General features: G+C 48.3%; 1 long non-coding RNA gene and 1 pseudogene across 1 annotated transcript in view; one reads left to right on the top strand and one right to left on the bottom strand.

Moving 5' to 3' along the window:
* LOC105606443 (uncharacterized) overlaps positions 1 to 10403 on the top strand; it is a 40187-nt gene extending 29784 nt beyond the window's left edge. The window contains exon 6 of the long non-coding RNA XR_009595693.1: positions 8711 to 10403. This is a non-coding gene — a long non-coding RNA (uncharacterized LOC105606443). The remainder of the gene's footprint in view (positions 1 to 8710) is intronic.
* Positions 10404 to 10697: 294 nt separating this feature from the next.
* Positions 10698 to 16746, bottom strand: LOC101113870 (developmental pluripotency-associated protein 2-like; annotated as a pseudogene).
* Between the last annotated feature and the right edge of the window lie 8565 nt (positions 16747 to 25311).

Here is a 25311-nt window from a genome sequence, read left to right as displayed (position 1 = left end):
AACAACACCCATTTATTCGCTCTCAGTTCTATAGGTCAGATGTCTGGGTTCTATGCTCAGGGTCTCACACAGCAAAAATCAAGGTGTGGCCTGGGCTGGAATCTTCCCTGGAAGCTCTTAGAAAGAATCCACTTGCAGACTCACTCCAGTTGTTCACAGAATCCAGTTTCTAGCATCCACAGAACTGTCTTAATCCGTTGGAACTACTATAACAGAAAACTATAGACTGGGGACTTTCCTGGTGGTCCAGTGGCTAAGACTCCACGTTCCAAATGCAGCAGGTGCAGGTTTGCCCCCTAGTCAGGGAACTAGATCCCACAGGCCATAACTAAGACCCAGGGCAGCCGAATCATGCAAACATGAATATTTAAAATATACATGTGCACGTGCGCAGTTGCTTTCCCTCATATCTGACTCTTTTCAACCCTGTGAGACCCTGTGGACTGTATCCCACCAGGCTCCTCTGTACATAGGATTCTCCAGGGAAGAATACTGGAGTGGTTGCCATGCCCTCCTGCAGGGGATCGTCCTGACACAGGGATCGAACCCATGTCTCTTTCATCTTCTGCATTTCAGGCAGATTTTTACCTACTGAGCCATCTGGGAAGCCTGTGAAAGTAAAAGTGAAAGTCGCTCAGTCATACCTGACTCTTTGCAATTCTCCAGGCGAATAGCCTTTCCCTCCTGCACAGGATTTTCCCAACCTAGAATCAAACCCAGGTCTCTTGCATTGCAGCCAGATTCTTTACCAGCTCAGCCACAAGGGAAGCCCAAGAATACTGGGGTGGGCAGCCTATCCCTTCTCCAGCAGATCTTCCTGACCCAGTAATCAGGGTCTCTTGCATTGCAGGTGGATTCTTTACCAACTGAGCTATCAGGGAACCCTGGGAAGCCCATAAATAGAAACTGGAAAGTCCAAGATCAAGGCACCAGCAGATTCAGTGTCTGGTGAGAGATCACTTCTGGGTTTGTAGACAGCCATATTTTAGTTGAATCCTCACTTGGCAGAATGGGGCAAAGGCACTCTCCCAGGTCCCTTTTATAAAGACACTAATCCCATCCGTAAGGGCTCCACACTCCTGACCTAATCACCTCCCTAAGTCCCCACTCCCAAGTGCTACAACACTGGGGACTAGGTTTCAACACTTCAATTTGGAGGAACATAAACATTTAGTCTATAGCCGGGACTGAGGTTTGTTGCTTGCTTCTTGGAAGAAAAGCTATGACTAACCTAGGGAGCATTAAAAAGCAGAGACACTGTCAACAAAAGTCCATCTAGTCAAAGCTATGGTTTTTCCAGTAGTCATGTACTGATGCGAGAGTTGGAATATAAAGAAAGCTGAGCACCAAAGAACTAATGCTTTTGAACTGTGGCATTGGTGAAGACTCTTGAGTCCATTGGACTGCAAGATCAAACCAGCAAATCATAAAGGAAATCAGTCCTGAATATTCATTGGAAAGACTGCTGAAACTGAAACTCCAATACTTTGGCCACCTGTGAAGAACTGACTCACTGGAAAAGATCCTGAGACTAGGAAAGATTGAAGGCAGGAGAAAAGGGGATGACAGAGGATGAGATGGCTGGATGGCATCACCAACTCAACGGACATGAATTTGAGCAAGCTCCGAGAGTTGGTGACGGACAAGGAGGCCTGGCGTGCTGCAGTCCCTAGGGTCACAAAGAGTCGCACACAACAGAGCGACGGAACTGAACTGAACTGAACTGAAGGACTGAGGGACTATATTCTGGCTGGTGTCAGCAAGGGTGGAGGGATTACTCTCAGCAACTCAAGGGCACCCACATTACTTCTCATGTGGCCCTCCATCTTCAGAGCAACAATTGTGTCTAGTCTTTCTCACACCCTGCATCCCTCCACTTCTTCTGTCACTAACTGGAGAAAGCTCTCTGCTTTTAAGGGCTTGTGTCCTCCCATCTTAAGATCAACCGTGCCATACAACATCACACAACTGCAGGAGTGGTGTCTCCTCCTAGTCACAGGTTCCAAGGATTAAGACATAGCATGTGTTAGTTACTCAGTCATGACTGACTCTACCAGCCCATGGACTGTAGCCTGCCAGGCTCCTCTGTTCATGGGATTCTCCAGGCAAGAATACTGCGGTGGGTTGCCATGCCCTTCTCCAGGGGATCTTCCTGACCCAGGGATTGAACCCAGGTATCCTGCATTGCAGGCAGATTCTTTACCATCTGAGCCACCAGGGGAGCCCAAGACAGAACGGAGAAGGGCATTTTTAGAAGTCTGTCAAGACAGGGTTTTGTTTGTTTGTTTTTGACCTGTGTGTGTCTCGTGCTAAGTTGCTTCAGTCGCGTCTGACTCTTTGTGACCCCTAGGACTGTAGCTGCCCAGGCTCCGTTGTACAAGGCATTTTCCAGGCAAGAATACTGGAGTGGGTTGCCATTTCCTACTCCATGTTCTTGACCTGGAGATTAGTATATACGTTTTAATTAATTTTTATTGGAGTGTAGTTGATTTACAATATTGTGTTAGTGCCTGCTGTACAGCAAAGTGAATCAGTTATACAAATACACACATCCACTCTTTTCTTCAATTCTGTTTCCATATAGTCATTACAGAGTATTGAGTAGAGCTCCCTGTGCTAAACAGTAGGTTCTTAGCAGTTATCTACTTACATACAGTAGTGTGTATACATCAGTCCCAATCTAATTTACTCCTCCCCACTAATTTCCCCCTTGGTAAGTGTGTTTTCTCCATCTATGACTCTTTCTGTTTTGTAAATAGGTTCACTTGTACCATTTCTTTTGTTCTCATTGCTCAGTCACTAGTCATGTGCAAATCATTGTGACTCCATGGACTGTAGCTCACCAGGCTTCTCTGCCCATGGGATTTCCCAGGCAAGAATACTGGAGTGAGTTGCCAATTCTTTCTCCAGGGGATCTTCTGGACCCAGGAATCCAACCCGGGCCTCCTGCATTGCAGATGGATTCTTTACCGCTCAGCTACCCAGGAAGCCACTATATTTTTAGTTTCCACATATAAGCAACATCATATGAGATTTGTCTTTCTCTGCCTGATTTACATCAGTTCAGTTCAGTTCAGGTCAATTGCTCAGTTGTGTCCGACTCTTTGCAACCCCATGGACAGCAGCACCCCAATCTTCCTTGTCCATCAGCAACTCCTAGAGTTGCTTAAACTCATGTCCACTGAGTCAGTGATGCCATCCAACCATCTCATCCTCTGTCATCCCCTTCTCCTCCTGTCTTCAGTCTTTCCCAGCATCAGGGTTTTTTCCAATGAGTCAGTTCTTCCAATCAGGTGGCCAAAGTGTTGGAGCTTCAGCTTCAGCACCAGTCCTTCCAATGAATATTCAGGATTGATTTCCTTCAGGATTGACTGGTTTGATCTCCTTGCAGTCCAAGGGACTCTCAAGAGTCTCCTCCAACACTGAAGTGACTTACTTCACTCAGTATAACAATCTCTAGGTCCATCCATGTCTCTGTACATGGCATTGTTGCATTCTTTTTTTCACAGCTGAGTAATATTCCATTGTATATACGTACCACATCTTCTTTATCCATTCCTTCAGCAATGGACATTTAGGCTGCTTTTATGTCTTGGCTACTATAAATAGTGCAACAATAAACATTGAGGTGCATATATCTTTTCAAATTATGGTTTTCTCTGGATATATACCCAGGAATGGGATTGCCAGAATGGAGGTTGTCACTGAGACCTGGAGTAGAAGGAAGAGGTAAGGATGTAGCCAGTAGGGAGCAACATCCTTCCTGGGGGAGGAGGAAGCTTGGTCTGTGGGCTGAAAGCAAGTGATATGGAGCCTGGCCTGAGTCAAACGAGTGGTTGGGGGAGAGCCCCTAAATCATCATGGTCCTGGTACCTATCCATGAGCTGGAAGTAAACCAAGTCCAAGACACTTGGAGGAGACTGCCTTTGAAATTTTAGCCCATGAAATTTCTTTTTAAAAAATAACTTAATGGACTTACCTGGTGGTCCAGTGGCTAAGACTTTGGGCTCCCAAAGCAGGGGGCCCAGGTTCGATCCCTGGTCAGGGAACTAGACCCCAAACACAGCAGCTAAAGATCCTACATGCTGCAACTAAGACCTGATACAGTCAAATACAGTTTTGCTAAAGTTTTTTTTTTTTTTTAAGATTATGTAGGGACATCCTACATTTAAAAAAGGTAATGTAGAGTTGGAAACCATAAAGAAAGCTGAGCACCAAAGAATTGATGCTTTTGAACTGTGGTGTTGGAGAAGACTCTTGAGAGTCCCTCAGACTGTAAGGAGATCAAGCAAATCAATCCTAAAGGAAATCAGTCCTGAATATTCATTGGAAGGACTGATGCTGAAGCTGAAGCTCCAATAATTTGGCCACCTGATGTGAAGAACTGATGCATTGGAAAAGACCCTGATGCTGGGAAAGATTGAGGGCAGGAGGAGAAGGGGATGACAGAGGATGAGATGGTTGGGTGGTATCACCAGTTCAATGGACATGAGTTTGAGCAAGCTCCAGAAGCTGGTGATGGACAGGGAAGCCTGGTGTGCTGCAGTCCTTGGGGTCGAAAAGAGTCAGACACAACTAAGCTCTGAAACTGAACTGAACAGGTGTGTAGCAGCATCTCACTGTGGTTTTAATTTGTATTTCCCTAATGAGTAATGATTTTAGCATTTTCTCTTATGCTTATTGGCCATCCACTAAGAAAAGTACAAGCTTATTAAACAAAATAATCATTCTGTATTTGTTCAAATATTTCACCCATTTTTAATGGGTTGTTTTCTTAACTTCTAGAAGTTCTTTACATATTTTATCAGATGTATAGCTTGTAAATATTTTCTACCAGTCTATGGCTTGTCTTCAGTTCCTTAACAGTGTCTTTCCAAAAAAAAAAAACAACAACAACAACCAAAACTTTTAAATTTGGATGAATTCAGTTTATCAATTTGTTCTTTTGTGGGTAGTACTTTTCATTCCATGTTTTATAAATTTTTGCCTGCAGAGAAGGCAATGGCACCCCACTCCAGTACTCTTGCCTGGAAAATCCCATGGACGGAGGGCCTGGTAGGCTCCAGTCCATGGGGTGGCTAAGAGTCAGACACGACTGAGGGACTTCACTTTCACTTTTCACTTTCATGCTTTGGAGAAGGCAATGGCAACCCACTCCAGTGTTCTTGCCTGGAGAATCCCAGGGACGGGGAGCCTGGTGGGCTGCCATCTATGGGGTCACACAGAGTCAGACACGACTGAAGTGACTTAGCAGCAGTAGCAGCAGCAAGCCAAAGTTACTAGATTTTCTACTGTGTTTTCCTATAGAAGTTTTATAGTTTAAAGGCTTACATTTAAGTATGTTTGGGGTTAATACTCTTCTATGATGTAAGGATGGATCAAGATTCTTTTTTTTTTTTGCATATCGATATCCAGTTGTTTCAGAATATTTGTTGTAACAACTATTCTTTTATTGAATTGCCTTTGAAACCCTTTTGAAAATTTTATTGCCTATATGTGTTTCCCATATCTTTAGCAATCTTTAGTTTCCCATCTTTAGATTGTGGGATCTAGTGTTTGGGTCAACTTCTGGGCTCTCTAATCTGTTTCACTAACCTGTTTGTCTTTATGCTAATACCACACTATTTTGCTTGCTGTAGCTTTACACGCCTTAAAATCAGGTGGTATAAGAACTCCTCCTTTCCCCTTCATTTTCAAAGTTGTTTTGGGTATTCCTTGTCCACTGCATTTCCATTTGAACTCCAGAATCAGTTTGTCAATTTCTACCCCAAAAACCTGCTGGAATTTTGACTGAGAATGCATAAAATCTATAGACCGATCTGAGAATTGACAACTTAGCAGTATTTTTTTTAAGAATTTTTTTTATGGGGACCTTCTTTAAAGTTTTTGTTGCATGTGTTGCTGCTGCTGCTGCTGCTGCTGCTAAGTCACTTCAGTCGTGTCCGATTCTGTGCGACCCCATAGATGGCAGCCCACCAGGCTCCCCCGTCCCTGGGATTCTCCAGGCAAGAACACTGGAGTGGGTTGCCATTGCCTTCTCCAAAACATGAAAGTGAAAAGTGAAAGTGAAGTCGCTCAGTCGTGTCCGACTCTTAGTGACTCCATGAACTGCAGCCCACGAGGCTCCTCTGTCCATGGGATTTTCCAGGCAAGAGTACTGGAGTGGGGTGCCAGTGCCTTCTGTTTTGGTTTTTGGCCACAAGGCATGTGGGATATTAGCTCCCCAACCAGGGATCAAACCCACACCCCTTGCATTGGAAGGCAAAGTCTTAACCACCGGACAGCCATGGAAGTCCCTACAGTATATTTTTAAGTTAAGACGTAATTCACATACCATAAAGCTCACCATTCTCAAACCATGTTCAGGAGTCCCTAGTATACTCACAACATTGTGTAACCATCATCCCTAGCAAATTCCTGAACGTTTGCATCACCCCAAAAGAAAGCCCTGTACCCATCAGCAGTTTCTCCCCATCACTCCTTCCCCCAGCCCCTGGCAACCACTAATCAACTTTCTGTCTCTATGAATTTGCTTATTCTGGATGTTTCATATCAATGGAATCATACAGCATGTGACCTTTTGTGTCTGGCCTCTTTCACTAAGCGTATTGCTTTCCCTGTTCCTCCAGGTTAGAGCAGGCATCTTAACGACCGTGAGTTCACAGCAGCGCCTAAATCAACAGAGAAATAGACTGGCCTGGGATAGTTTGCAGAAACCACTTTAAAAAAAATCTCATTAATTTATCATAAAAGAGAGACATGAAAATTATTTACATGATGAAAAGATTTCAGAACTTCAGTGGAATGGGCAACATCACGTGATGTCATTTCAGTAGTGACTTGTTTCTGTCTACACGTTTTCCAAGAAGGTCACCACCTCTGAATAAGAAGTAATCCTTGTTATCTAGAACAACTCTGGTGCCTCCATATTCAGGGAGAAGAACTTTATCTCCAACTTTCACACTAGCTGGTTCAATCTCTTTACCCTTTTCTTCAGAGTCCAATTCGACAGCTCCTGTTGTTGCTTGCAATAATTTTCCCTGAGATTTTTCTGGAAACATAATGCCTCCTTTGGAAAAACTTCTTTTTAAGTATTTATTTATTTCACTTGTTTGGCTGCTCCAGGTCTCAGTCACAGCACATGGACTCTTTAGTTTCCCATCTTTAGCATGTGGGATCTAGTTCCCTGACCAGGGATAGAACCTGGGCCGCCTGCACTGGGAGCACAGAGTCTTAGCCACTAGACCACCAGGGAAGTTCTGAGAAACTGCTTTTTAGAATGAACCCTTTGGAATCAGCTTTGGTAACATCTATGTCTGCTTATTCTTACTCAAAATAAGCCATGTGATTCATTTCCAGTTAACAGAGGAGATGGCTGGCTGGAGGTTGTAAAATTGTTAAACTTCAGAGCTGACAGGAAACTTAGAAACTGTGTAACCAAGAGGTTGCAAACCAATTGCCCAGAGGCCAACTTGGTATCCAGAGGTATTTGTTTGGCCTATAGAAGATGTCCTTTATATGTGAGCCAACATTTCTCAATTTGGGAATTTCCACACAAAAAGAATTCTTTAAAAACTCAGATGCGTGGCAGCCCAGGGCTCACATTTTTGCATGGAAGTGATGGGTTGGGGAAGAGGAGAAGCCTCTTTTCCAGGTCTCCTTGGTACCACCACCCCACAGGCCACCTGTGGCCCACACCTGTCCCCTTCACTGTCAGGTTACCTGCCTGGCCTGTAAAGAGTTGAACTGGCTCCTCCCACTAATAGTCAGAAAAAAGGTCAGTTTTCATTCCAATCCCAAAGAAGGGCAATGCCAAAGAATGCTCAAACTACAGTACAACTGTGCTCATTTCACAGGCTAGTAAGGTTATGCTCAAAATTCTTCAAGCTAGGCTTTAGCAGTACATGAACCAGGAACTTCTAGACGTGCAAACTGGGTTTAGAAAAGGCAGATCATATTGCCAACATTCGTGGATCATAGAGAAAGCAGAGAATTTTGCAGCTCCAATATTTTGGCCACCTGATGCAAAGAGCCAACTCACTGGAAAAAACCCTGATGCTGGGAAAGATTGAAAGCAAAAGGAGAAGGCGGAAACAGAGGATGGGTTTCGGCCATGGGGTGTGGCCAAAAACTAAAAATAACATGACATAACATAATAAAGCGACCTAGGGGTCGAGCCTGGGTCTCCTACATTGCAGGTGGATTCTTTAGCATCTGAGCCAAACATAATCAAGTGAAGGTTTGTTGACCTAAGATTTCATCTTTCCTTGGGCCATCTTGCTGGGCCGGACATGTGGTTGTCAGCACCACCAGCCCTGGCTTCTTCCTGGTCCAAGCGGTGTGCAGTGCCATCCTGACCTCAGTAGTTTGGGGTGGGGGACACTCTGGGCTTCCTGGGGCCTGGCAGCTGACACCGGGCCTGGGGAGGGAGGGCACTGGGCACTGCGGGGGCCTGGGCCCCAGCTGCCAGCAGCATTCTCACTCCTGCTGCCAGATGCAGAGCACACCCCTGTTTATGATTAGGGGGCTGACTGCACTCAGAACCCGGGAAGCCGATGATGAAAGCTGTGAAGAGAACATTGTTATATGACTTTTCATAGTTTCCCAAGTAAATATGACACTCGCTGCTGCTTGAATTACTAATGCCTTGGAAGAGGAGGCCGAAATCTGTTCCCAAACAGACTCCTCTTTTTTTCTTTCCGTCACCTAGGCACTCAGCATTGTTGTCGAAATGTTTTCCTGGGCTCGCCTGTCCTCCAAGCTCAGTACATTCCCTGGGAGGAGAACCTGGAGCCCAGCAGCCTCACTCCCCTGCTCCTCTGCGTCAGCTCCGCATCCAGTAGGCAGCTCGCCGCAGGCAGGTGACCCCATGGTCCTGGATCACAGCTGCAAATAACAGCGGTGGGGAGGTAGCCACAGCTGGTTTCCAAGGAGATGCAGCTTTGAACAGGCGACTTTAGGCAGAAAGGACCTTGCCGGACACGCGACCTCCAAGCCCCACTCTTGGGCCACCTGGGAACAGCCAGAGAAGGAGCCTGGACCCAACAGGCGCTCGGGTCTCCATTGTCTTTATTACCACTTAGAAAAGCTAGTAAACAGATGGTTTGGTTTACAGAAAATATGCAGCCAGGGTTATTAAAAAGGGGGTGGGGGAGGAGCAGAAGAATGAGGAGAGGAAAGGGAACAGCAGGAAGGCTTGTACGCAGCAGGACCGGTGACAGCTTATAAATCTCAACCAACACCCCTGGATCTGCCTGTGTCTCTAGCTGGGGCTACTCGGTCCTCGCTAAACACATCTGTCCCTAAAGAAGCCCAGATGAAACCAATCTCAAGTAGAAAACGCAGTCTGCCCCGCTCATGGTCTCACATATACCCATGGTCAGATGGGTCTGGGGACACTTAGGGCCAGAGAGCACATGTGGGTTGCCCTCCAGAGGGGCCGGACACACCATGGATGGCTGCAGAGGAGCTGTCCCTCCTGAGAGAAAGGAGCCAAAACTATGGGCTTCCTATGGGGACAGAGAAGATGCAAGGGGTGGAGGGCTTGGTTACATCCCTGGTGGTGACCTCAGCCTGGAGGAAGCTGCCAGCCCACTTGGATCCTGAGAGCTTTCCCCCCAGGAAAAGTCCAGGACACGAGGGCTCAGGACTGAACCACAGGATGGAGTCTCTTAAGCAAGGAGAGGGCAGAGGAGCCTCAAACACCCTCCAGGAACCCTTCCCAGCTTCTCAGCATCTCCTGGAGAGTGACACCATGATGCCAGAATGCAGTGGGCAGAAGGGGATGAAGGGAGGAGACAGGATTGGCACCTTTTGTCAGCTGTATAATATTCCAACCTGCCTCCAGAGGAAACTTGTCCCACATCTAAGACAGAGAAGTCACAAGAAGCCAGGTGCAATTCCCAAAGATAAGAAACTGAAAAGAGCAAGGCTTCTGAGCTCAGGGCCTCATGTGTGTGCTCTGCTAAGTTGCTTTAGTTGTGTTCATCTCTTTGTGACCCCATGGACTGAAACCCACCAGGCTCCTGGCTCGTGGGATTCTCCAGGCAAAAATACGCCACCTGGGAAGCACTCAGAGTCTCATATAAAGTCCTAAAGTAGATGGGTAAATGTTTCTCTTGCTTTTATTCCTGCTAAAGCAACATGCATAGAAATAGGAAGACAAACCCTGCGAGGAGCTGGGAAGGGGGATCACAAGCAAATGCAGACTGTAGAGACCAGTCACGGTCTAAGGTGAGGCTGCTCCAAGTGTGGTCCTCAGACCTGTATTGGTCAGCTAAGAGCGGATCACAGACTCCACAAAGTATAGAAATCAAGAGAAAGCACCAAGAAACGTCTATATACCTTTCACTCCTTCTTAGGCTTGTCCTATTATATCTGAAATAAAATAATAAGAAAAGAAATGTGGGCTTGTATTTTGTACAGCTTTTATTTCTTTCATTGCTTTTTCCCATCTGTGACAAGGTTATTGTATTTCGCAAAGGCAGCAGTCTGTGATGGCTTGGAAATGTGGAAAACAAAACATTCTTCCCTGCAGATACTCACTGGCCCAAGGGATGTGAAGCGCCAAGGAAAGAACTCCTCCTCAATCTTGGGAGAAAGTGAAATCCATGCAGCGGCAGCCATGGGAGGATGCATGGGGGCGCTGACCAGGCAGCCGGGAGCCCAGGCCCACCATCCCCACTGGGACACACAGATTAGGGTAAACCCTTGTCCTGCCCCGACCAGGCATAAAAACAGGGGCCATCAGAGCCAGGCCTGCAGTGACAAGGTATATTGGCCAGTAAAGAAGATGTGGGTGCCCCAGGCATCCTGCCAGGAGAAGTGAGGACTCTGGGAATGGGCTCTCTGGAGACCTCCTGGGCAGGCCATTTTTGGCAGCAGGGCGGGGGTTGTGTCAGGTCTTAGTTGCAGTACATGAGCTCTCTAGTTGCAGCACATGGGCTTAGATGCCCCAAGGCATGAGGGATCTTAATTCCCTGATGGGGTACCTGAGTCTTCTGCATTGGAAGGTGGATTTCTAGCCACTAGACCATCAGAAAAGCCCCTGGGCAGGCTTTGTTATGACTTCGAGGACCCCCTCCTTTCTCTGATGATGCACGTCAGGTGGGGACTTGAGACACACATCAAAAGAGGAAAGGATGCTGTGGCTTTTTTTCTGAAAGCAGAACCACTCCCTGGCCCACTCTCTACGCCTGAGCCTGAGAACACCCCCACGACCTGTGGAGCAGAGAAGGCGCATTCTGCTCCTCTGTGCTCTTCCCTCCGGTGAAAAGGACCAAGGAAACCTCCCAGAATCTACAAATGCTATTGGCTTCAATCCAAGATGGAACGCAATGTATGCTTCCCTCTAGGTCAAAAGCAGGCAAAAGTGTGAGCAGCTAGGATCCTGGTCACCCTGAGGTATGGTGATGAGGGAACAGGGAAAATTGGGGGTGCTGCTCTTGCTGGGGGTGCTGGGGAAAGGGAGAGTTCAGGTTGCAAACATAAAATTGTACCCTTACAACTTGTCCACTTTCTTTGTGTACCTTAAGCTTCAATAAAATGTTTGAAAAACCTCTCGTCTCCAACCATTACTGCAAAAACAAAATAAAATATAGGGACAGAGGTCTTGCTCGATTCTGTTCCTCTTGTGTGAGAAACACTGAGTCGTAGACCCATGGAAAAGACCAATTACCCCGTGAGAGAAGCTGGGATCTGATTTTTGGGTCACTGTTTTCCCAGGTGGTCGCGGGGTGGGGAATGGTTGACTCATTTTCCTTACTCCCCTCCTGCCCTTGTCCCCACCATGTGGAGGTGGATGGGGGCCAAGGGCTGGGAGATTTGGGCTGTTGCCTTGGTAATGCTTAAATATTGGCTTCAAGTTATGATGGTAAAATAAATAAGCAGGAGCCTTGGGGAGCTCAAAGTGGCCCTGCCCGTTGTTCCAGATGCTTGTCAAAGCCCGTGCAAGGATTTGGCTCACCCACAGGGAAGCGTGGGGGGCAGAGTCCAGGTTAGGGGCTGCCTGTGCCCTGCATACTCTGACACCTGACCTCCATCTAGCATGGAGAACAGATCCCTGAGTCTTGGTAGATTCTCAAAAATCCTTGCTCAGTGTCATCTGTTGAAACTTTAAGAACTCAAAGCCAGAGTCTCAAGAAAACTCTCTCTGAAGGTGGGGTGGACACAGAGGGCATTCATGGGGCTAAAATCAATGCTAAAGGTAGATATACTCACCTCCAGAAGGTGTGCATGTGTGATCAGACACTTAGTTGTGTCTGACTCTTTGCAATCCCATGGACTGTAGCCCCCCAGGCTTCTCTGTCCATGGGATTTTTCCTGGTGGCTCAGTGGTAGAGAACACGCATGTCAACACAGGAGACTCAGGTTCAATCCCTAGGTTGGGAAGATCCCCTGGAGGAGGAAATGGCAACCCACTCCAGTATTCTTGCCTGGAGAATCCCATGGATAGAGGAACCTGGAAGGCTGCAGTCCATGTGGTCACAAAGAGTCGGACATGACTGAGTGACTAAACCACCACCACAGGAGGATAAGTCCACAGGAAGACAAGTCAGGAGCTTTCAGAGGTCAGAAGGTGAGGGCCAAGGAAATAAGAGTGCTTTTTAGAAACCAGGAACCACAGCTCCCTGACTCGGGTGGAAAACACCCTCCAGGATCAGGGGAGCTGAGATTTGCAGCAGTGGCTGAGAAGACGACAACCCTGGTCCAGGAGATAGACAAGAACTTGGTCCAAGATAAATTCTCCATTCCAGTCCCAACTCTGTGGCCAAGAAGCTTTGACTTGGAGGTGTGTAGCAGGTCCTTAGCAGCTCTGGGCCTCAGTTTCCCCAACTGTGAGCCATTGTTTATATAGATGGAGGCAGGAGAGGCCCGGACTCCAGCCCTGGGAACGCTGGGAACGGTCCCCGTGAAACCCATCACACCCTCCCCCAGCAGCTGTGGCAGATGTGCGGGTGCGTATTCCAGGATTTACGATGTGGCTGCCCTCGGGGAAGTGGAAACTGCTGGCCTCGCCCGTCCCGGAGCATCCAAATTATAAACCTCCACTGAAGCCTTGGCTCGGGCGGTGTGCTTGTCCTGCTGTGTGTGCAGGGGAGGGACGAGCACACAAACTTGGGCAGGGTGGGGTGGGGTCGGCTCCCTCTGGGCAATGCTGAGGCATCAGCAGTGCTGGGAGGGGCCCCAAATGTTTGACACCAGCATGAGGTCACCGCTGTCCTGCCTCTGGGGTGTGATGTGTCAGCAGGCAGCCGCTGGCCCACGTGCCATGATTCCTCACAGCAGCCTGCATTCTTCACCCTGAGTCGGCCGCTGCCCTGCCCAGCCTGCTCCTCGCTCCCACTCCCTCCCAGGGGCCTCCCGGGGCTCCAGCCTCTGGAAGCCAGGAGGGCGTGGAGTGAGGCAATACATCAGCAGGGCGGGTGCCCCCTGGACTCATTGGGATGCTCTTCTTGGCAGATTGGTCCTCTCCAGAGCTACAGGCTGACTGCTGAGAGATGATCAGGTTCTCCTTCTGCTCCCTCTTGCGAAAGACAGCACAGTGTAATGGTTGTTGTTGTTCAGGCCAGAGATCAAACCCCGGGCCCTTGGCAGTGAGAATGTGAAGTCCTAACCACTGGTGGCTCAGTGATGAAGAATCTGCCTGCCAATGCAGGAGACATGAGTTTGAGCCCTGGGTCAGGAAGATCTCCTGGAGAAGGAAATGGCAACCCACTACCGTATTCTTGGTGGGGAAATCCCATGGACAGAGGAACCTGGTGGGCTACTGTCCGTGGGGTCGCAAAGAGTCAGACACAATTTAGCGACTAAATAACCACCACCACCACTGGACCACGAAGGAATTCCCCGGGGGGGGACCCCTGTTTAGAGATGAGGAAACTGGGGAGCAGGGAAGCAAGCAGTTAGTCCAGAAGTCCCCAGCTGGCAAGTGGTGGAGTCAGGATTCAAACCAAGGTCCCCCAGTCCTGGGATCCTCTCTAAGGTTTCTGCCTGAGCCCAATATCTGGGAGAATTCCTATCCTGCACTCCCAGGCAGGAGGGAAAGCAAGTAGGAAATCCTCAGCTTTCCAGAGCAAAACGTGGTCCCATCCTCTAGACACTCTCTAACTTCAGTTGGTGTATGAATCCCTGAAAGAAGTCTGTAAAAAATCCCTCTCAGAGGTTCTGACCCAGTAGGCTGGTGGGGGAGGGGAACCAGGGTCGGCTTTGAAAACAGGACCCTGAACCCCAGGTGACTAAGTGCAGGAGGCTGACTGAGAACCATGTCCTGAGAAGCCCTGAAGCATCACTGAGATCAGACTCTGGGGTTAAGTTCAGCCGGTGTCGCCAGCTCAAGGCAGGAACAGGCAGCACAGCTCAGCCAGAGTCCAGGCCAGATGAGTCCAGCGGGCCGGGCCTGCTGGGACCAGAGGGCCTCACCCTGGCGCAGCCAGCTGGTGCCCAGCAACCCAAGGAGGAGTTTTTGGATTCAAACTTCCATTCCTGAAGAAGCAAATGCAAGCTCATTCTGGGAGAGCCCCAGGGCGGCTCTGGGCTCTGCCCAAACCCTAGCACAGAGGATCTGGAAAGGCCCAGAGAATGAGCCAAAACCCTCTTTCCCCTTTACAATTCCAAGCGCCAATAGCTTGTCCCCGAGACCCGCCCTTTCGCAGTGACGTCATCTGCGCATGCTCAGTGCCAAGAGATGATGGAAATCCGGCGTTCCAAGTCCTCCTGGCCAGCTGGAGCTGCAGCGTTAAGTTCTGTGGAGTGCAGCTCCCGTCCACCACCCAAAGCCGGGAGGAAAACAGGTACAGCTAGTGAACAAGACGTCCTTGGCATCTCACTGGAGCCCGCTCTACCAGGTCTCATGATAAGCTATGAGCTCAGTTTCTGGACCAAGCATCCAGGTCTCCACGGCCGCGGTGGTGGGCAGTGGCTCTGCCAGCGGCCACACCCAAAATCACCTCTGGCTTCAACTACACTGCAAGCCCCAACTCTCTGAGGTTTAAAACGGAAAAGAGAAGGACGGGAAAGCCTTCCTACTCATGCCATCCAGGCGGCCCTGTGAAACAAAGAGGTGTCCCAGGATGCCTGGGAGTTGATATCATGGTGTTCTGGGTTTCTTTTTTTCTAACAGATCTTTTAATTGAGGTAAAATGGGTATATAACATTATGTTACAGATGTACAACATAGTAATTAATTATTTGTGTACACTGCAAAATAGTAGACCATGATAGTCTAGCTACCATTATTACCATACAATTACCCCCGCCTTCTCCCATCTCACGCATCCCAAACCCATTCCCTTCTGATAACCATTTATTTTGTATTAAGACACTGACCATCTATATTCCTTTTTTACCCCTCCCCCTTTGGCTGAGTAGTGAAAGCACTGAGTCCTAACCACTGGACCACCAGGGAATTCCTGATATAAACCATCTAAAAGCAGTGATGGGACTTCCTTGGTTGTGCAGTGTATAAGAATCTGTCTGCCAAGGCAGGGAACATAGGTTTGATCCCTGGTCTGGGAAGATTCCCTGTTCAGCAGAGCAACTAAGCTTGAACGCCAGAGCTACTGAGCCCGCCTGCTGCAGTTACTGAAGCGCATGCCCCTAGAGCCTGTGCAAGCCATCGAAATGTGAAGCCTGTGCACCACAGAGAAGAGTAGCCCCCGCTCACAGTAACTAGAGAAAGCCTGAGAGCAGCAAAGAAGACCTAGCACAACCAAAAATAAATTACTAATTTTTTATTTTAAAAAAGCATTGATTGTGTGTCCAAACCAAGTTTCTTCCTCTTCCCCATTGCAATTAATCTTTTCATAATTTTCTTATTTCTTTTAGCATATTCAGGGCATACCATATTATCTTCTAGGTCTGAGGATGGGAAAGTGCAGGCAGGTAGCAGGAAGAGACAGAACATCTCCTGGGAGTGTCAGGGACTCAGGCCTGACCTGCATGGAACTGCAGGTGAACCCAACCTTCTGTGTCTGCTAGGAACAGTCTACCACGGACCACACACTGCTGGGCACCTGAACCTTGTGGCAGAATGGGCTAAACAGAGATAGGAAGGGGCCATGAATTCACAGCCTTAGGTCGAATGGCTTGCAGCAATTTTTTTTTAAACATCTTTTTATGCATTTATTTTGGCCAGGCCATGGGGCATGTGGGATCTTAGTTCCCTAACTAGGGATAAACCGGTGGCCCCTGCACTGAAGTGCAGAGTCTTAACCACTGGACCATCAGGGAAGTCCCTCAGCAATTCTGACCATGCTACCAGCATGGCTTCCTGAGCTGAAGTTATCGCTTCAACCATATTAGTTCCTTCCTTGCTCTCACTTATCCTACTTTTCCGAAAGCTTGCGCTCTTGGTCACCATCTTGTGTTTCCTTCAACATGACTGCAATCTGGCCTCCTGAGATGACTCAGGAATTTACTCATCTTTTTCAGGATAAGCAAGTTTCTGGAGTCTCAAATAATCTCTATTTTCTGGCCACTGGCACTCAAGTTGTTGGCACCAGTTCTGCAAAGTGTCCTGACGAACCTTATCAATTGGAGGCATCATGGTCAGCAAGGAGAAATTGGTTTACTGCAACTAGATTTGGGGCAAGCTTCGAACTGTTCATTTGTTTAAGGAGGATGAACTTGATCACTTGTACTCAGCAGATCCACATTGATTCTCTCATTAACTGGAACCAATGTAATAATCATTTTTCCTTTATCTAATGCCTCTTCAAAGGAATTCTCATAATATGGGTGTGCCATTTTTCTGTTTTGTTTTTTAATTTTTTACCGAGGTAGGATTCACATTTGTTGTTGTTGTTCATCACTAAGTCGTGTCCAACTCTTTTCGATCCCATGGACTGCAGCATATGAAGCCTCCCTGTCCCTCACCATCTCCTGGAGTTTGCCCAAGTTCGTGTCTACTGAATCAGTGATGCTATCCAACCAGATTCACATACCATAAAATTAACCTTTGTTGGGACTTCCCTGGCAGTGCAGTGGTTAAGACTCTGTACTCCCACTGCAGGGGCACAGGGTTCAATCCATGGCCAGGGTAACCCATGGCCAAATAATAAGAATAATAATACATTAACCACTGTAAAGTGGTTAACATCTCAATGGCATTTAGTAGTACATTCACAGTGTTGTGCAAATGCCACCTCTGTTTGTTTCTAAAACATTTTTATCATGCCAAAAGGAAACCCCCTACCCGTTAAACCACCATCACTCCTGTTCACACTCTATCCAGCCCCTGGCAACCACCAATGCACCTTCAGTCTCTGGATTTATCTCCTCTAGACATTTCATATAAATGGAGTCACACAATATGGAACCAGACATCGGTTGTTTTTAGCTGCCCAGAACACCATTTCCCCTTCTGCTGACCATAGCACCCACATTTTACTTTGGGAGGCCATCCCACCCTTCCCTTCAGTCCACTTGAATGCCCTACCCACTGTGTGCACATGACCCAAGTCTGGCAAATCAGCCACCCTGACTGGCTCAGGGATGGGCTTGTGACTCAATCCCAGGCAATGAGAGCAGTCACAGGACTTCTGGAGTAAGGTGCTCTCTGCTTGGCTTGCTGAATCAGCAAAATGGGAGGCTGGGGTTACTGGCAGCCACCTTTGCCATCATGGAAGGAGTGCCCATCTGGGAAAGATACCCACCCAGAGGGTGCATCTAAGCAAAGGGCTGCATCTAAGCAAAGGGCTCTTGTGCCCAATGCAAAGAAAGGCAAACTCTTGAGAGTGGGGATTTGCAACAAAGCAAGGATTTTGCTGCAGGTCTCCAAGCAAGGGGATGGGAAACAAGTCTCAGATCCACTCGAACTTGGTCTCTGAGTTAGAGATTTCTCAAGGGGAACATAGGTGCTGGGGTTAATCTTCTGAATCGTCTGTGGTATATGTGTCTTTGAACCCATGGTCTGTGAAGCCAACATAGCGTGCACAGGTCATCTTGACCTGGAAGATAACCTAGAACATCACATCAACTGTGATGCTTATTGGAAAACTGTGGCTCACAGCACCTGATGTTCACTACTTTTTATTGATTCAGCCAACAAATTCTGCAAACAGATTTGGGCTAGGACAAAGAGGAGTAGGAAGATCAAGAACAGAAACCGGGGGCTACCCTGCTGGCTCAGTGGTAAAGAATCTGCCTGCCCATGCAGGAGACATCGATTTGATCCCTGATCCAGGAAGATCCCACATGCTGAGAAGTAACTAAGCCCATGCACCACAACAACCAAGCCAGGAGCCGCAACTACTGAAGCCTGGGTGCCCTAGAGCTGGTGTTCCACAACAAGAGAAGCCACTGCAATGAGAAGCCTGTGCACAGCAACTAGAGAGTAAGTAGCCCCTGCTCACCACAGCTAGAAGAAAGTCCTGGCAGCAATGAAGACCCAGCACAGCCAAAAATAAATAAATAAATTTTTTTAAAAGAACAGAAACCCAGATATTATTTTAATTATAAATTAGCCAGAAGACTCAGCAGGAAGTTTCAGCAGGAGGCTGATTCTTGTCAACATTGTGTGAGCACCTGGATCCAACTCTGCCTGAAGGCAGAACTGTCCCCAAGACATTTCACTTTTGAAAGGCCATCAGGTTCATTTGTGCTCAAGCTGATTGCAACTGGGCTTCTGTAATATGGGACTAAAAGAGACCCAAACAATACATGTGGCATTTCACTCACTTGCCTTTGCATACCTCCATCCCTAATAAAGTAAAATACAGCTCCTTAGCAAGGAACATACAGCCTCCCTGATCCAGCCCTGTCTCCCTCCTCCTTCATCCCTTGTACCACTGCCCCCCATCTTGTTTACTATGCCAGCCACACAGTTCATACACACACAGACACACACATACATGATGTTTTCCTTCCTTAGGATCTCTGCCCAGAATGCTCTCATCACACCCCCACCCCCGACCCCCAAATGCTTACTCATTCTTTATCACTCAGTTCAGGCATTACCTTCTCTGAAAAGCCTTCCCTGACTCAGTGCCCTGCCTCTCATCCTGCAAAGAGCCACGTCCCTCAGGCTCCCCACAACTCTGCGGGTAGTTCAGTCACAGCACTTGCCTGCACATTGTTAATTATCTGCCCACATCTCAAACATGAATCCTCAGGGCCGAATATGCACCTGGCTCCCTGCTGACAGTAAGGTGCTCAGGCCACGGTGAGGCTTCAAGACATATTTAAATGTCACTTGAATGTCATTCAAGTCTATTGACTGAATGAAGTGAACCGCTTGAAAAGAGAGCTTATTTCCCAAGATTTTCCCCAAAGATAGTTTAAATTTATCCAGCAGCCTTCATCCAGACAAGCATTTTGTCCTGTACAAGGATGCAATGTCTAATATTTCAATGATTGATCTTTGCTTTGACTGAAGTTGGACTCTGGGGCCCTTCCCTCCCTACAGCCCCACCCCAATCCCGCTCGTGGTTGGGTAAGGGGAGTGGGCACTCAGAGAGATGTGACCTGCTCGAAGGAAGGCCTCCGACTCCCACTGTTGATGTGGGGAGCACCGAGGTCTCTCCCCCAGCATGGGACACCACCCAAAGCCTGTCTAATGCTTCTCATAGTGACCACATTCATGACTTTAAATGTGAGAGCCTGGAGGCTGCCAGAGGGGGTCGTCTGCTGTCGCCCTCCCTCACTGATGATTCCGACTTGCAGCCAAGGCAGTGATGTCAGGTTTCTCCTGCCTCTGGTCAGCTGGCTCCATGCGCTCAGAGGCAGCGTCTGGGTCTCCCATGAGCAGAGAAGGGCTCAGGAGCTGACATTGGTGTGATGGAGCCAGGAGCCTCCCAGGCATATCTTTCCTTATTTCTGGGTGTCCCAGAAGGGATCACCCCTCTGGACGCCAGTTAAGATGTGAACAGATGGGGTGGGACTTCCCTGGGTACCAGGGACTGATTGTGCTGTGGGGGCTTAGTTGCTCAGTCGTGTCCAACTCTCTGCGACCCCATGGACTGTAGCCTGCCAGACTCCTCTGTCCATGGGGATTCTCCAGGCAAGAATACTGGAGTGGGTTGCCGTGCACTCTTCCAGGGGATCTTCCCAACCCAGGGATCGAACCCAGGTCTCTTGCATTGCAGGCACATTCTTTAACATCTGAGCCACCAGGGAAGCCCAAGAATACTGGAGTGGGTAACCTATCCCTTCTCCAAGGCATCTTCCTGAACCAGGACTTAAACCAGGGTCTCCTGCTTTGCAAGTGGATCCTTTACCCTCTGAGCTACCAGGGAAGCCCCACTGTCCTGAGTCAAAGGATGAAGGTGTGCATGTGCCTTTGCCCTAATGATAAGCAACATTAGTTTGTTCCCAGGGTTCTTCTTCCCTAGTCTCTCCAGTTGCCTGTCAGGGAGCAAAAGTCTTCTCTCTGGACACTTGGTGCCTCTTGGAGCTGCTGGTCTGACTTCCGCAGATAGACCGCTCACCAGGACTCTAGCATTCTAATAACCTGGCCCATCCTAGGACTTGATCAGGCAGAATCGACCCCACTGTTCCTGGCAGTATGGGGAGAGCCTGTTGTTGAATTCTCTCCTGGGGTCAGCAGCTTAGGGCCTGGCAGGCTGGAAGCCTCCTCCTCTCGTTACCAAAAGAGTGTGTGGGATCTGGCTCCTCACCATTCAGAAGCCAATAGACAGGCCAGGTTGGTGGAAAGGAAAGTTTGCTTACTTTCAGATGCCAGCAACTGTTGGGGGAGGGTGGTGGACACCTGCCCAAAGGCTGACTCCCCACCCCACACTGGCAACCAGCGGGGCAAGAGCTTTTATAGAGAGAAGTAGGGGGAGTGCTACATGCAGAAGCAGCACAGTCAGCTCTGACAGTCATCTTCAAATTGGTCATCAGTGTCTGAGCAACGTCATCCTGGTTGTTTTAGGTACAGTCAGTCTTCAGTTCCAGGGTCAGTCTGTTTCCATTTCCTTGTGGCTGGTTCTCGGAAGTGTGGCAGCTCATGTCCTGGGTGCAGTCTGCTCATCATGCAGTTTTCTCCACGTGTTGTTTCAGTCTCTGTAAGACAGCTGACAGGATATGGCCCAGAATATTAGCTGTAGTCTTTGAGAAGGAGCTGAAGGTCCTTGATGATGCTTAGTGACTACCCTATCATCATTTGGTCTCCTGTGACTATTTTCCTTTGTTGTGTTTCTCACTTCTCTGATTAAACTTATTCTTTGACTAAAGTTTGTCCACAGACAAAAGACAGGCAGAGGGCGTAGGGGACAGGACCATAACGTCCTGCTCCATGTCACTCTGAGAAGCCAAGCCACTCACCTGGCACCTGCCTGGATTTGGAGCACCTGAGTGGCTCATGCACTCCCACTGAGGTCATACAGTGACCCTACAAGTTCCCAACCAGACCCAGATGCCCCCGCAGACAAGTCAAAGGTTGTTTCCTGGTGATTCATTGTTCCAGGAACAGTCTATTAATGTGGAAGAAGGGGGATGTTCCATTTGCTGATTCATTCATTAATGCTCATCCAGAGCTGCTGTGACCCAGATCCTGCACCAGATAGTGTGTGGAGCCCAGATATTTAAGGCAATGTCCACCCTGGGTCCAATAACAATAATATAAGTTACAAATAGCCAAGTACCAGCGTATTCCCTGGTGGTCCATTGGCTAAGACTCCAGACTCTCAGTGCAAGGCGTCTGAGTTCGATCCTTGGTCAGGAAACTAAATCCGACATGCCACAACTAAAGATCCCACAGCTGCAAGGAAGATTGATGATCCCAAATACTGCAACTAAGACCCAGTGCAGCCAAATAAGTAAATAAATAAGGAACTAATAAATAGCAGAACTCAATTACACCGAAAATAGGAAAACAGTAGAGAAATTCAATGGAAGAAACTGATTCCTCCCCACCACCCAAAAGAATCAATAAAATTAACAAATCTTCTCTTTTAAAAAATAGCTAAGTGCCAGAGGATTCCCTGACAGTCCAGTGGTTAGGACTTGGTGCTTTCACTGTAAGGGCCTGGGTTCAATCCCTGGTCAGGGAACATAGATCCCACAAAGACAGGCAGCGCTACCAAAGAAAGAAAAAATTGCTAAGCACCAGAAGAGCACAGTGACAAAGTACCCTGGAACCTGAGAGAGAGCCAGAATCCTGCTGAGGATCACCCTCTTTGCTTCAGTTTATGTGACAAGAACTTACAGAATCTTTTGTGCCAGTCATTGTCCTAAGAGCAGCTACCAAACCATTTCATTCTCATAAGAGCTTGGTGGAGTTGGTGTTATTATTACCACATGTTTTGGAAGCTGGGGGCACAGTGCACAGAGAGGTTGAGTAAGTTGCCCAAAGTCATACAGCTGCTAAGTGGCAGGGTGACGTTTGTATCGCAGCAGTCTGGCTGTGGTCCTACCCTTAGCCAGCCCATCTGCCAACAAGCCAACTCAGAGGTCAGAGGTCAGAGGTCAGCCAATCCAAGGGCTCTGTGCAGGGTTGTGGGGCTCCCAGGATGGACAGCTTCGTCTCTGTCCACTAGCCATCAGGGGTGACTCCAGGAGCCAAATGGGTTCCTCCAATGGAGCAGTGAGAGGTGGCCTTCCCGACCCACAAAACAAAGTTTTACACTCGCTCTAGATGAACTGTTTATTCCTGAAGGAAAAGCAGCACGAGGAAACCAGATACTAGGTGAAGAGCGTCCAGTTCTGCCAGTGAGAGGGGATGGCGGCTCCAGGGCCCGCGCTGCCCCTTCCATGCAGACCACTGACCGCAGTGCGGACACCAGCCAAAGGGAGCTGTCCTGAGGCCCCTGTGGCCACACCACCAGCTCAGAGTTTGCTGCCTCCCTAGTGAGAGCTGACTGGCTCCTGGGAAAAAGAGCAGGCAGAATTCTAGACACAGGAGTGGACCACATTCCAAATGGTCTTTGCTGTCAGAAAGGGGCAACTTCTGGTGGTCCAGTGGCTAAGACTCCGTGCTCCCAACTCAGGGGGCCCAGGTTCAATCCCTGGTCATGGAACTAGATGTACATGCTGTAACTAAGACCCAGCGCAGCCAAATAAATAAAAAGAAAGAAAGGGGCAACTTCTGGATCAGAAAATTAAATAAATATATATTTTTAAATCTTCAGTGTACATGGGCAAACACAGTAAGTCTCTCTCCAGCCCCTGTCCACCCTCAGCCACCCATTTCTCTTCCCAGAGGCAACCTTCTGGAGTTCACCAAAGCGCTCTTCTCATACGTGTCACACGCGTGGTTCCAGTGTTCCACACGCAAGGTCTGGAATCACCAGCTACCTCAGATCAAGTCACTTGCTCTTTGGGGGCCCCAATATTCTCAACAGCAAATCAGGGGAACAGACAAGATGATGCAAATCCTTCTGCCACTCGAAGGGTCAGCTTCAAATAGTAAGGACGATCAAGGAGGTAATGGACATGAAACTGCCTTGTCAACCAGAAACGTTGAGGCATCACAACCCAGTGGGCAGAGGAACCATAGAAATCAAAGAAACTGGCCCGGGTAGGACCGTTCCAATATCTGCTTGGCTCAGGCCAGAGGCCAGAAGCACATGTGTTGTTTACCCCAGGATTCCAACAGCACCCTCCATCCTCTTCTCCCTGGGTAGATAAAGATGCTCTCCAGCCAGCTCATCTATCTGCTCCTCCTTGCTAAGCTCTCCTCTGAGCCTGTGCTCACGGCCCAGAACTCCATCCACCACCCTGAAGACCTGGGTTGCAAACCCACACGGCACTTCCAAACTTGTGAAAGAGACAAGGGGCGTGGAGATGAAGCATCTGAGTTGGGGAGGAGGTGGTCACTCCCAACAGAGCAGCTTCTAAGACTTTGATCTTGCCAAATGTTTGCCTTAACGAGCCATGAGGCACGTCCACCGCCCTTCGGAGGCTATTTGTTTCTTAAACAGGCTCTTTGCCCAGAAACCATCTTATCCACAGCCTATCGCTTTCTTTTCATAATATCACACCATTACTCCTACTTATACCCTCCCAGACTCCTCCAACCTCTCCTTCCATCTGGGACCCTTCGCATCTGCCAAATGGAGGCCATAACTCCCCGAAACCCATGCTATGGCCAAGCTGTCGTTTCATCTTCACTCATAATCAGGCCCTCCAACCTCTTCATCACATTTATTGCCTTCGTTCCTCAAAATTCCCTCCAGAGTCACTGGTGAACTATGTGAAGACCCAAAAGAAAATTCTCCTGGTAAGAAACATCTTCTTATCTCCAAGGGTGCTATTTTTGTGCAAGGACTTCTCATCGGCCTGATTGCAGACACGATCTTGGCTGGATTGAGCATATTTGAGATACTCATGGAATCACATGTTCTATCTGAGCGTGAGTTTTCTTCCTGTTCCTGGCCTGCTTTTCTGCCCTCCTTGGATCCTCTTTATCAGGCTGTAAGAGGAAACTGCTTTGTGTCGTGATGTTTCTGCCTAAAGCACATTCAACCTGAGAAGCAAAGCCATGTGACTTAGCGGGTAATCCTGGAGCTCTGGGACCATCCCGACCCCCTCCCCTGGTCATTCCAGCATCCCAGGTCCCTGCAAATGCCCATAGAGAGGAACTTCCCTGGTGGTCCAGTGGCTAAGACTCCAGATCCCCGATGCAGGAAGTTCAGGTTTGATCCTAAGTCGGGGAGGTAAATTCCACATGACTCAACTAAGAGTTGAGTTTTTTTTTAATTAAAAAAAAAGAGAAATATCCAGAATAGGTATATCTATAGAGGCAGAAAGCAGACAAGTGATTTCTAGGGGCTGGAGGGAAGAAAAAACTGAAAAGAAAGTGAAGCCGCTCAGTCGTGTTTGACCCTTTGCGACCCCATGGCCTGTAGCCTACCAGGCTTCGAGGTCCATGGGATTTTCCAGGCAAGAATACTGGAGTGGGTTACCATTTCCTTCTCCAGGAGATCTTCCCGACCCAGGGATTGGACCCGGGTCTCCCGCATTGTAGCAGACGCTTTACTGTCTGAGCCACCAGGGAAGTCTGAAAGAACTGAAAGCAGCTGCTTAATTGGTGTGGGGTCTTTTTTTGGGGTGATGAAAAAGTTCTGGAACCAAACAATAATGGTGGTTGCCCGGCATGGTGAATGCCTTTAATGCCACTGAAGTACATACTCTAAAATGGTTTTAAACGGCAACATTCATGTTACATGTATTTTGCATGCATGCACGCTCAGTCAGTCATGTCTGACTCTATGCAACTTCATGGGCTGTAGCCCACCAGGCTCCTCTGTCCATGAGATTTTCCAGGCAAGAATACTGGAGTGGATTGCCGTTTTCTTCTCCAAGGGATCTTCCAGACTCAAGGATCAAACCTGAGTCTCCTGCATTAGCGGGTAGATGCTTTACCACTAG

Source organism: Ovis aries, chromosome 12, assembly GCF_016772045.2.
Source record: "Ovis aries strain OAR_USU_Benz2616 breed Rambouillet chromosome 12, ARS-UI_Ramb_v3.0, whole genome shotgun sequence".
NCBI lineage: Eukaryota > Metazoa > Chordata > Mammalia > Artiodactyla > Bovidae > Ovis > Ovis aries.
This window is presented reverse-complemented; position numbering and strand designations above follow the sequence as displayed.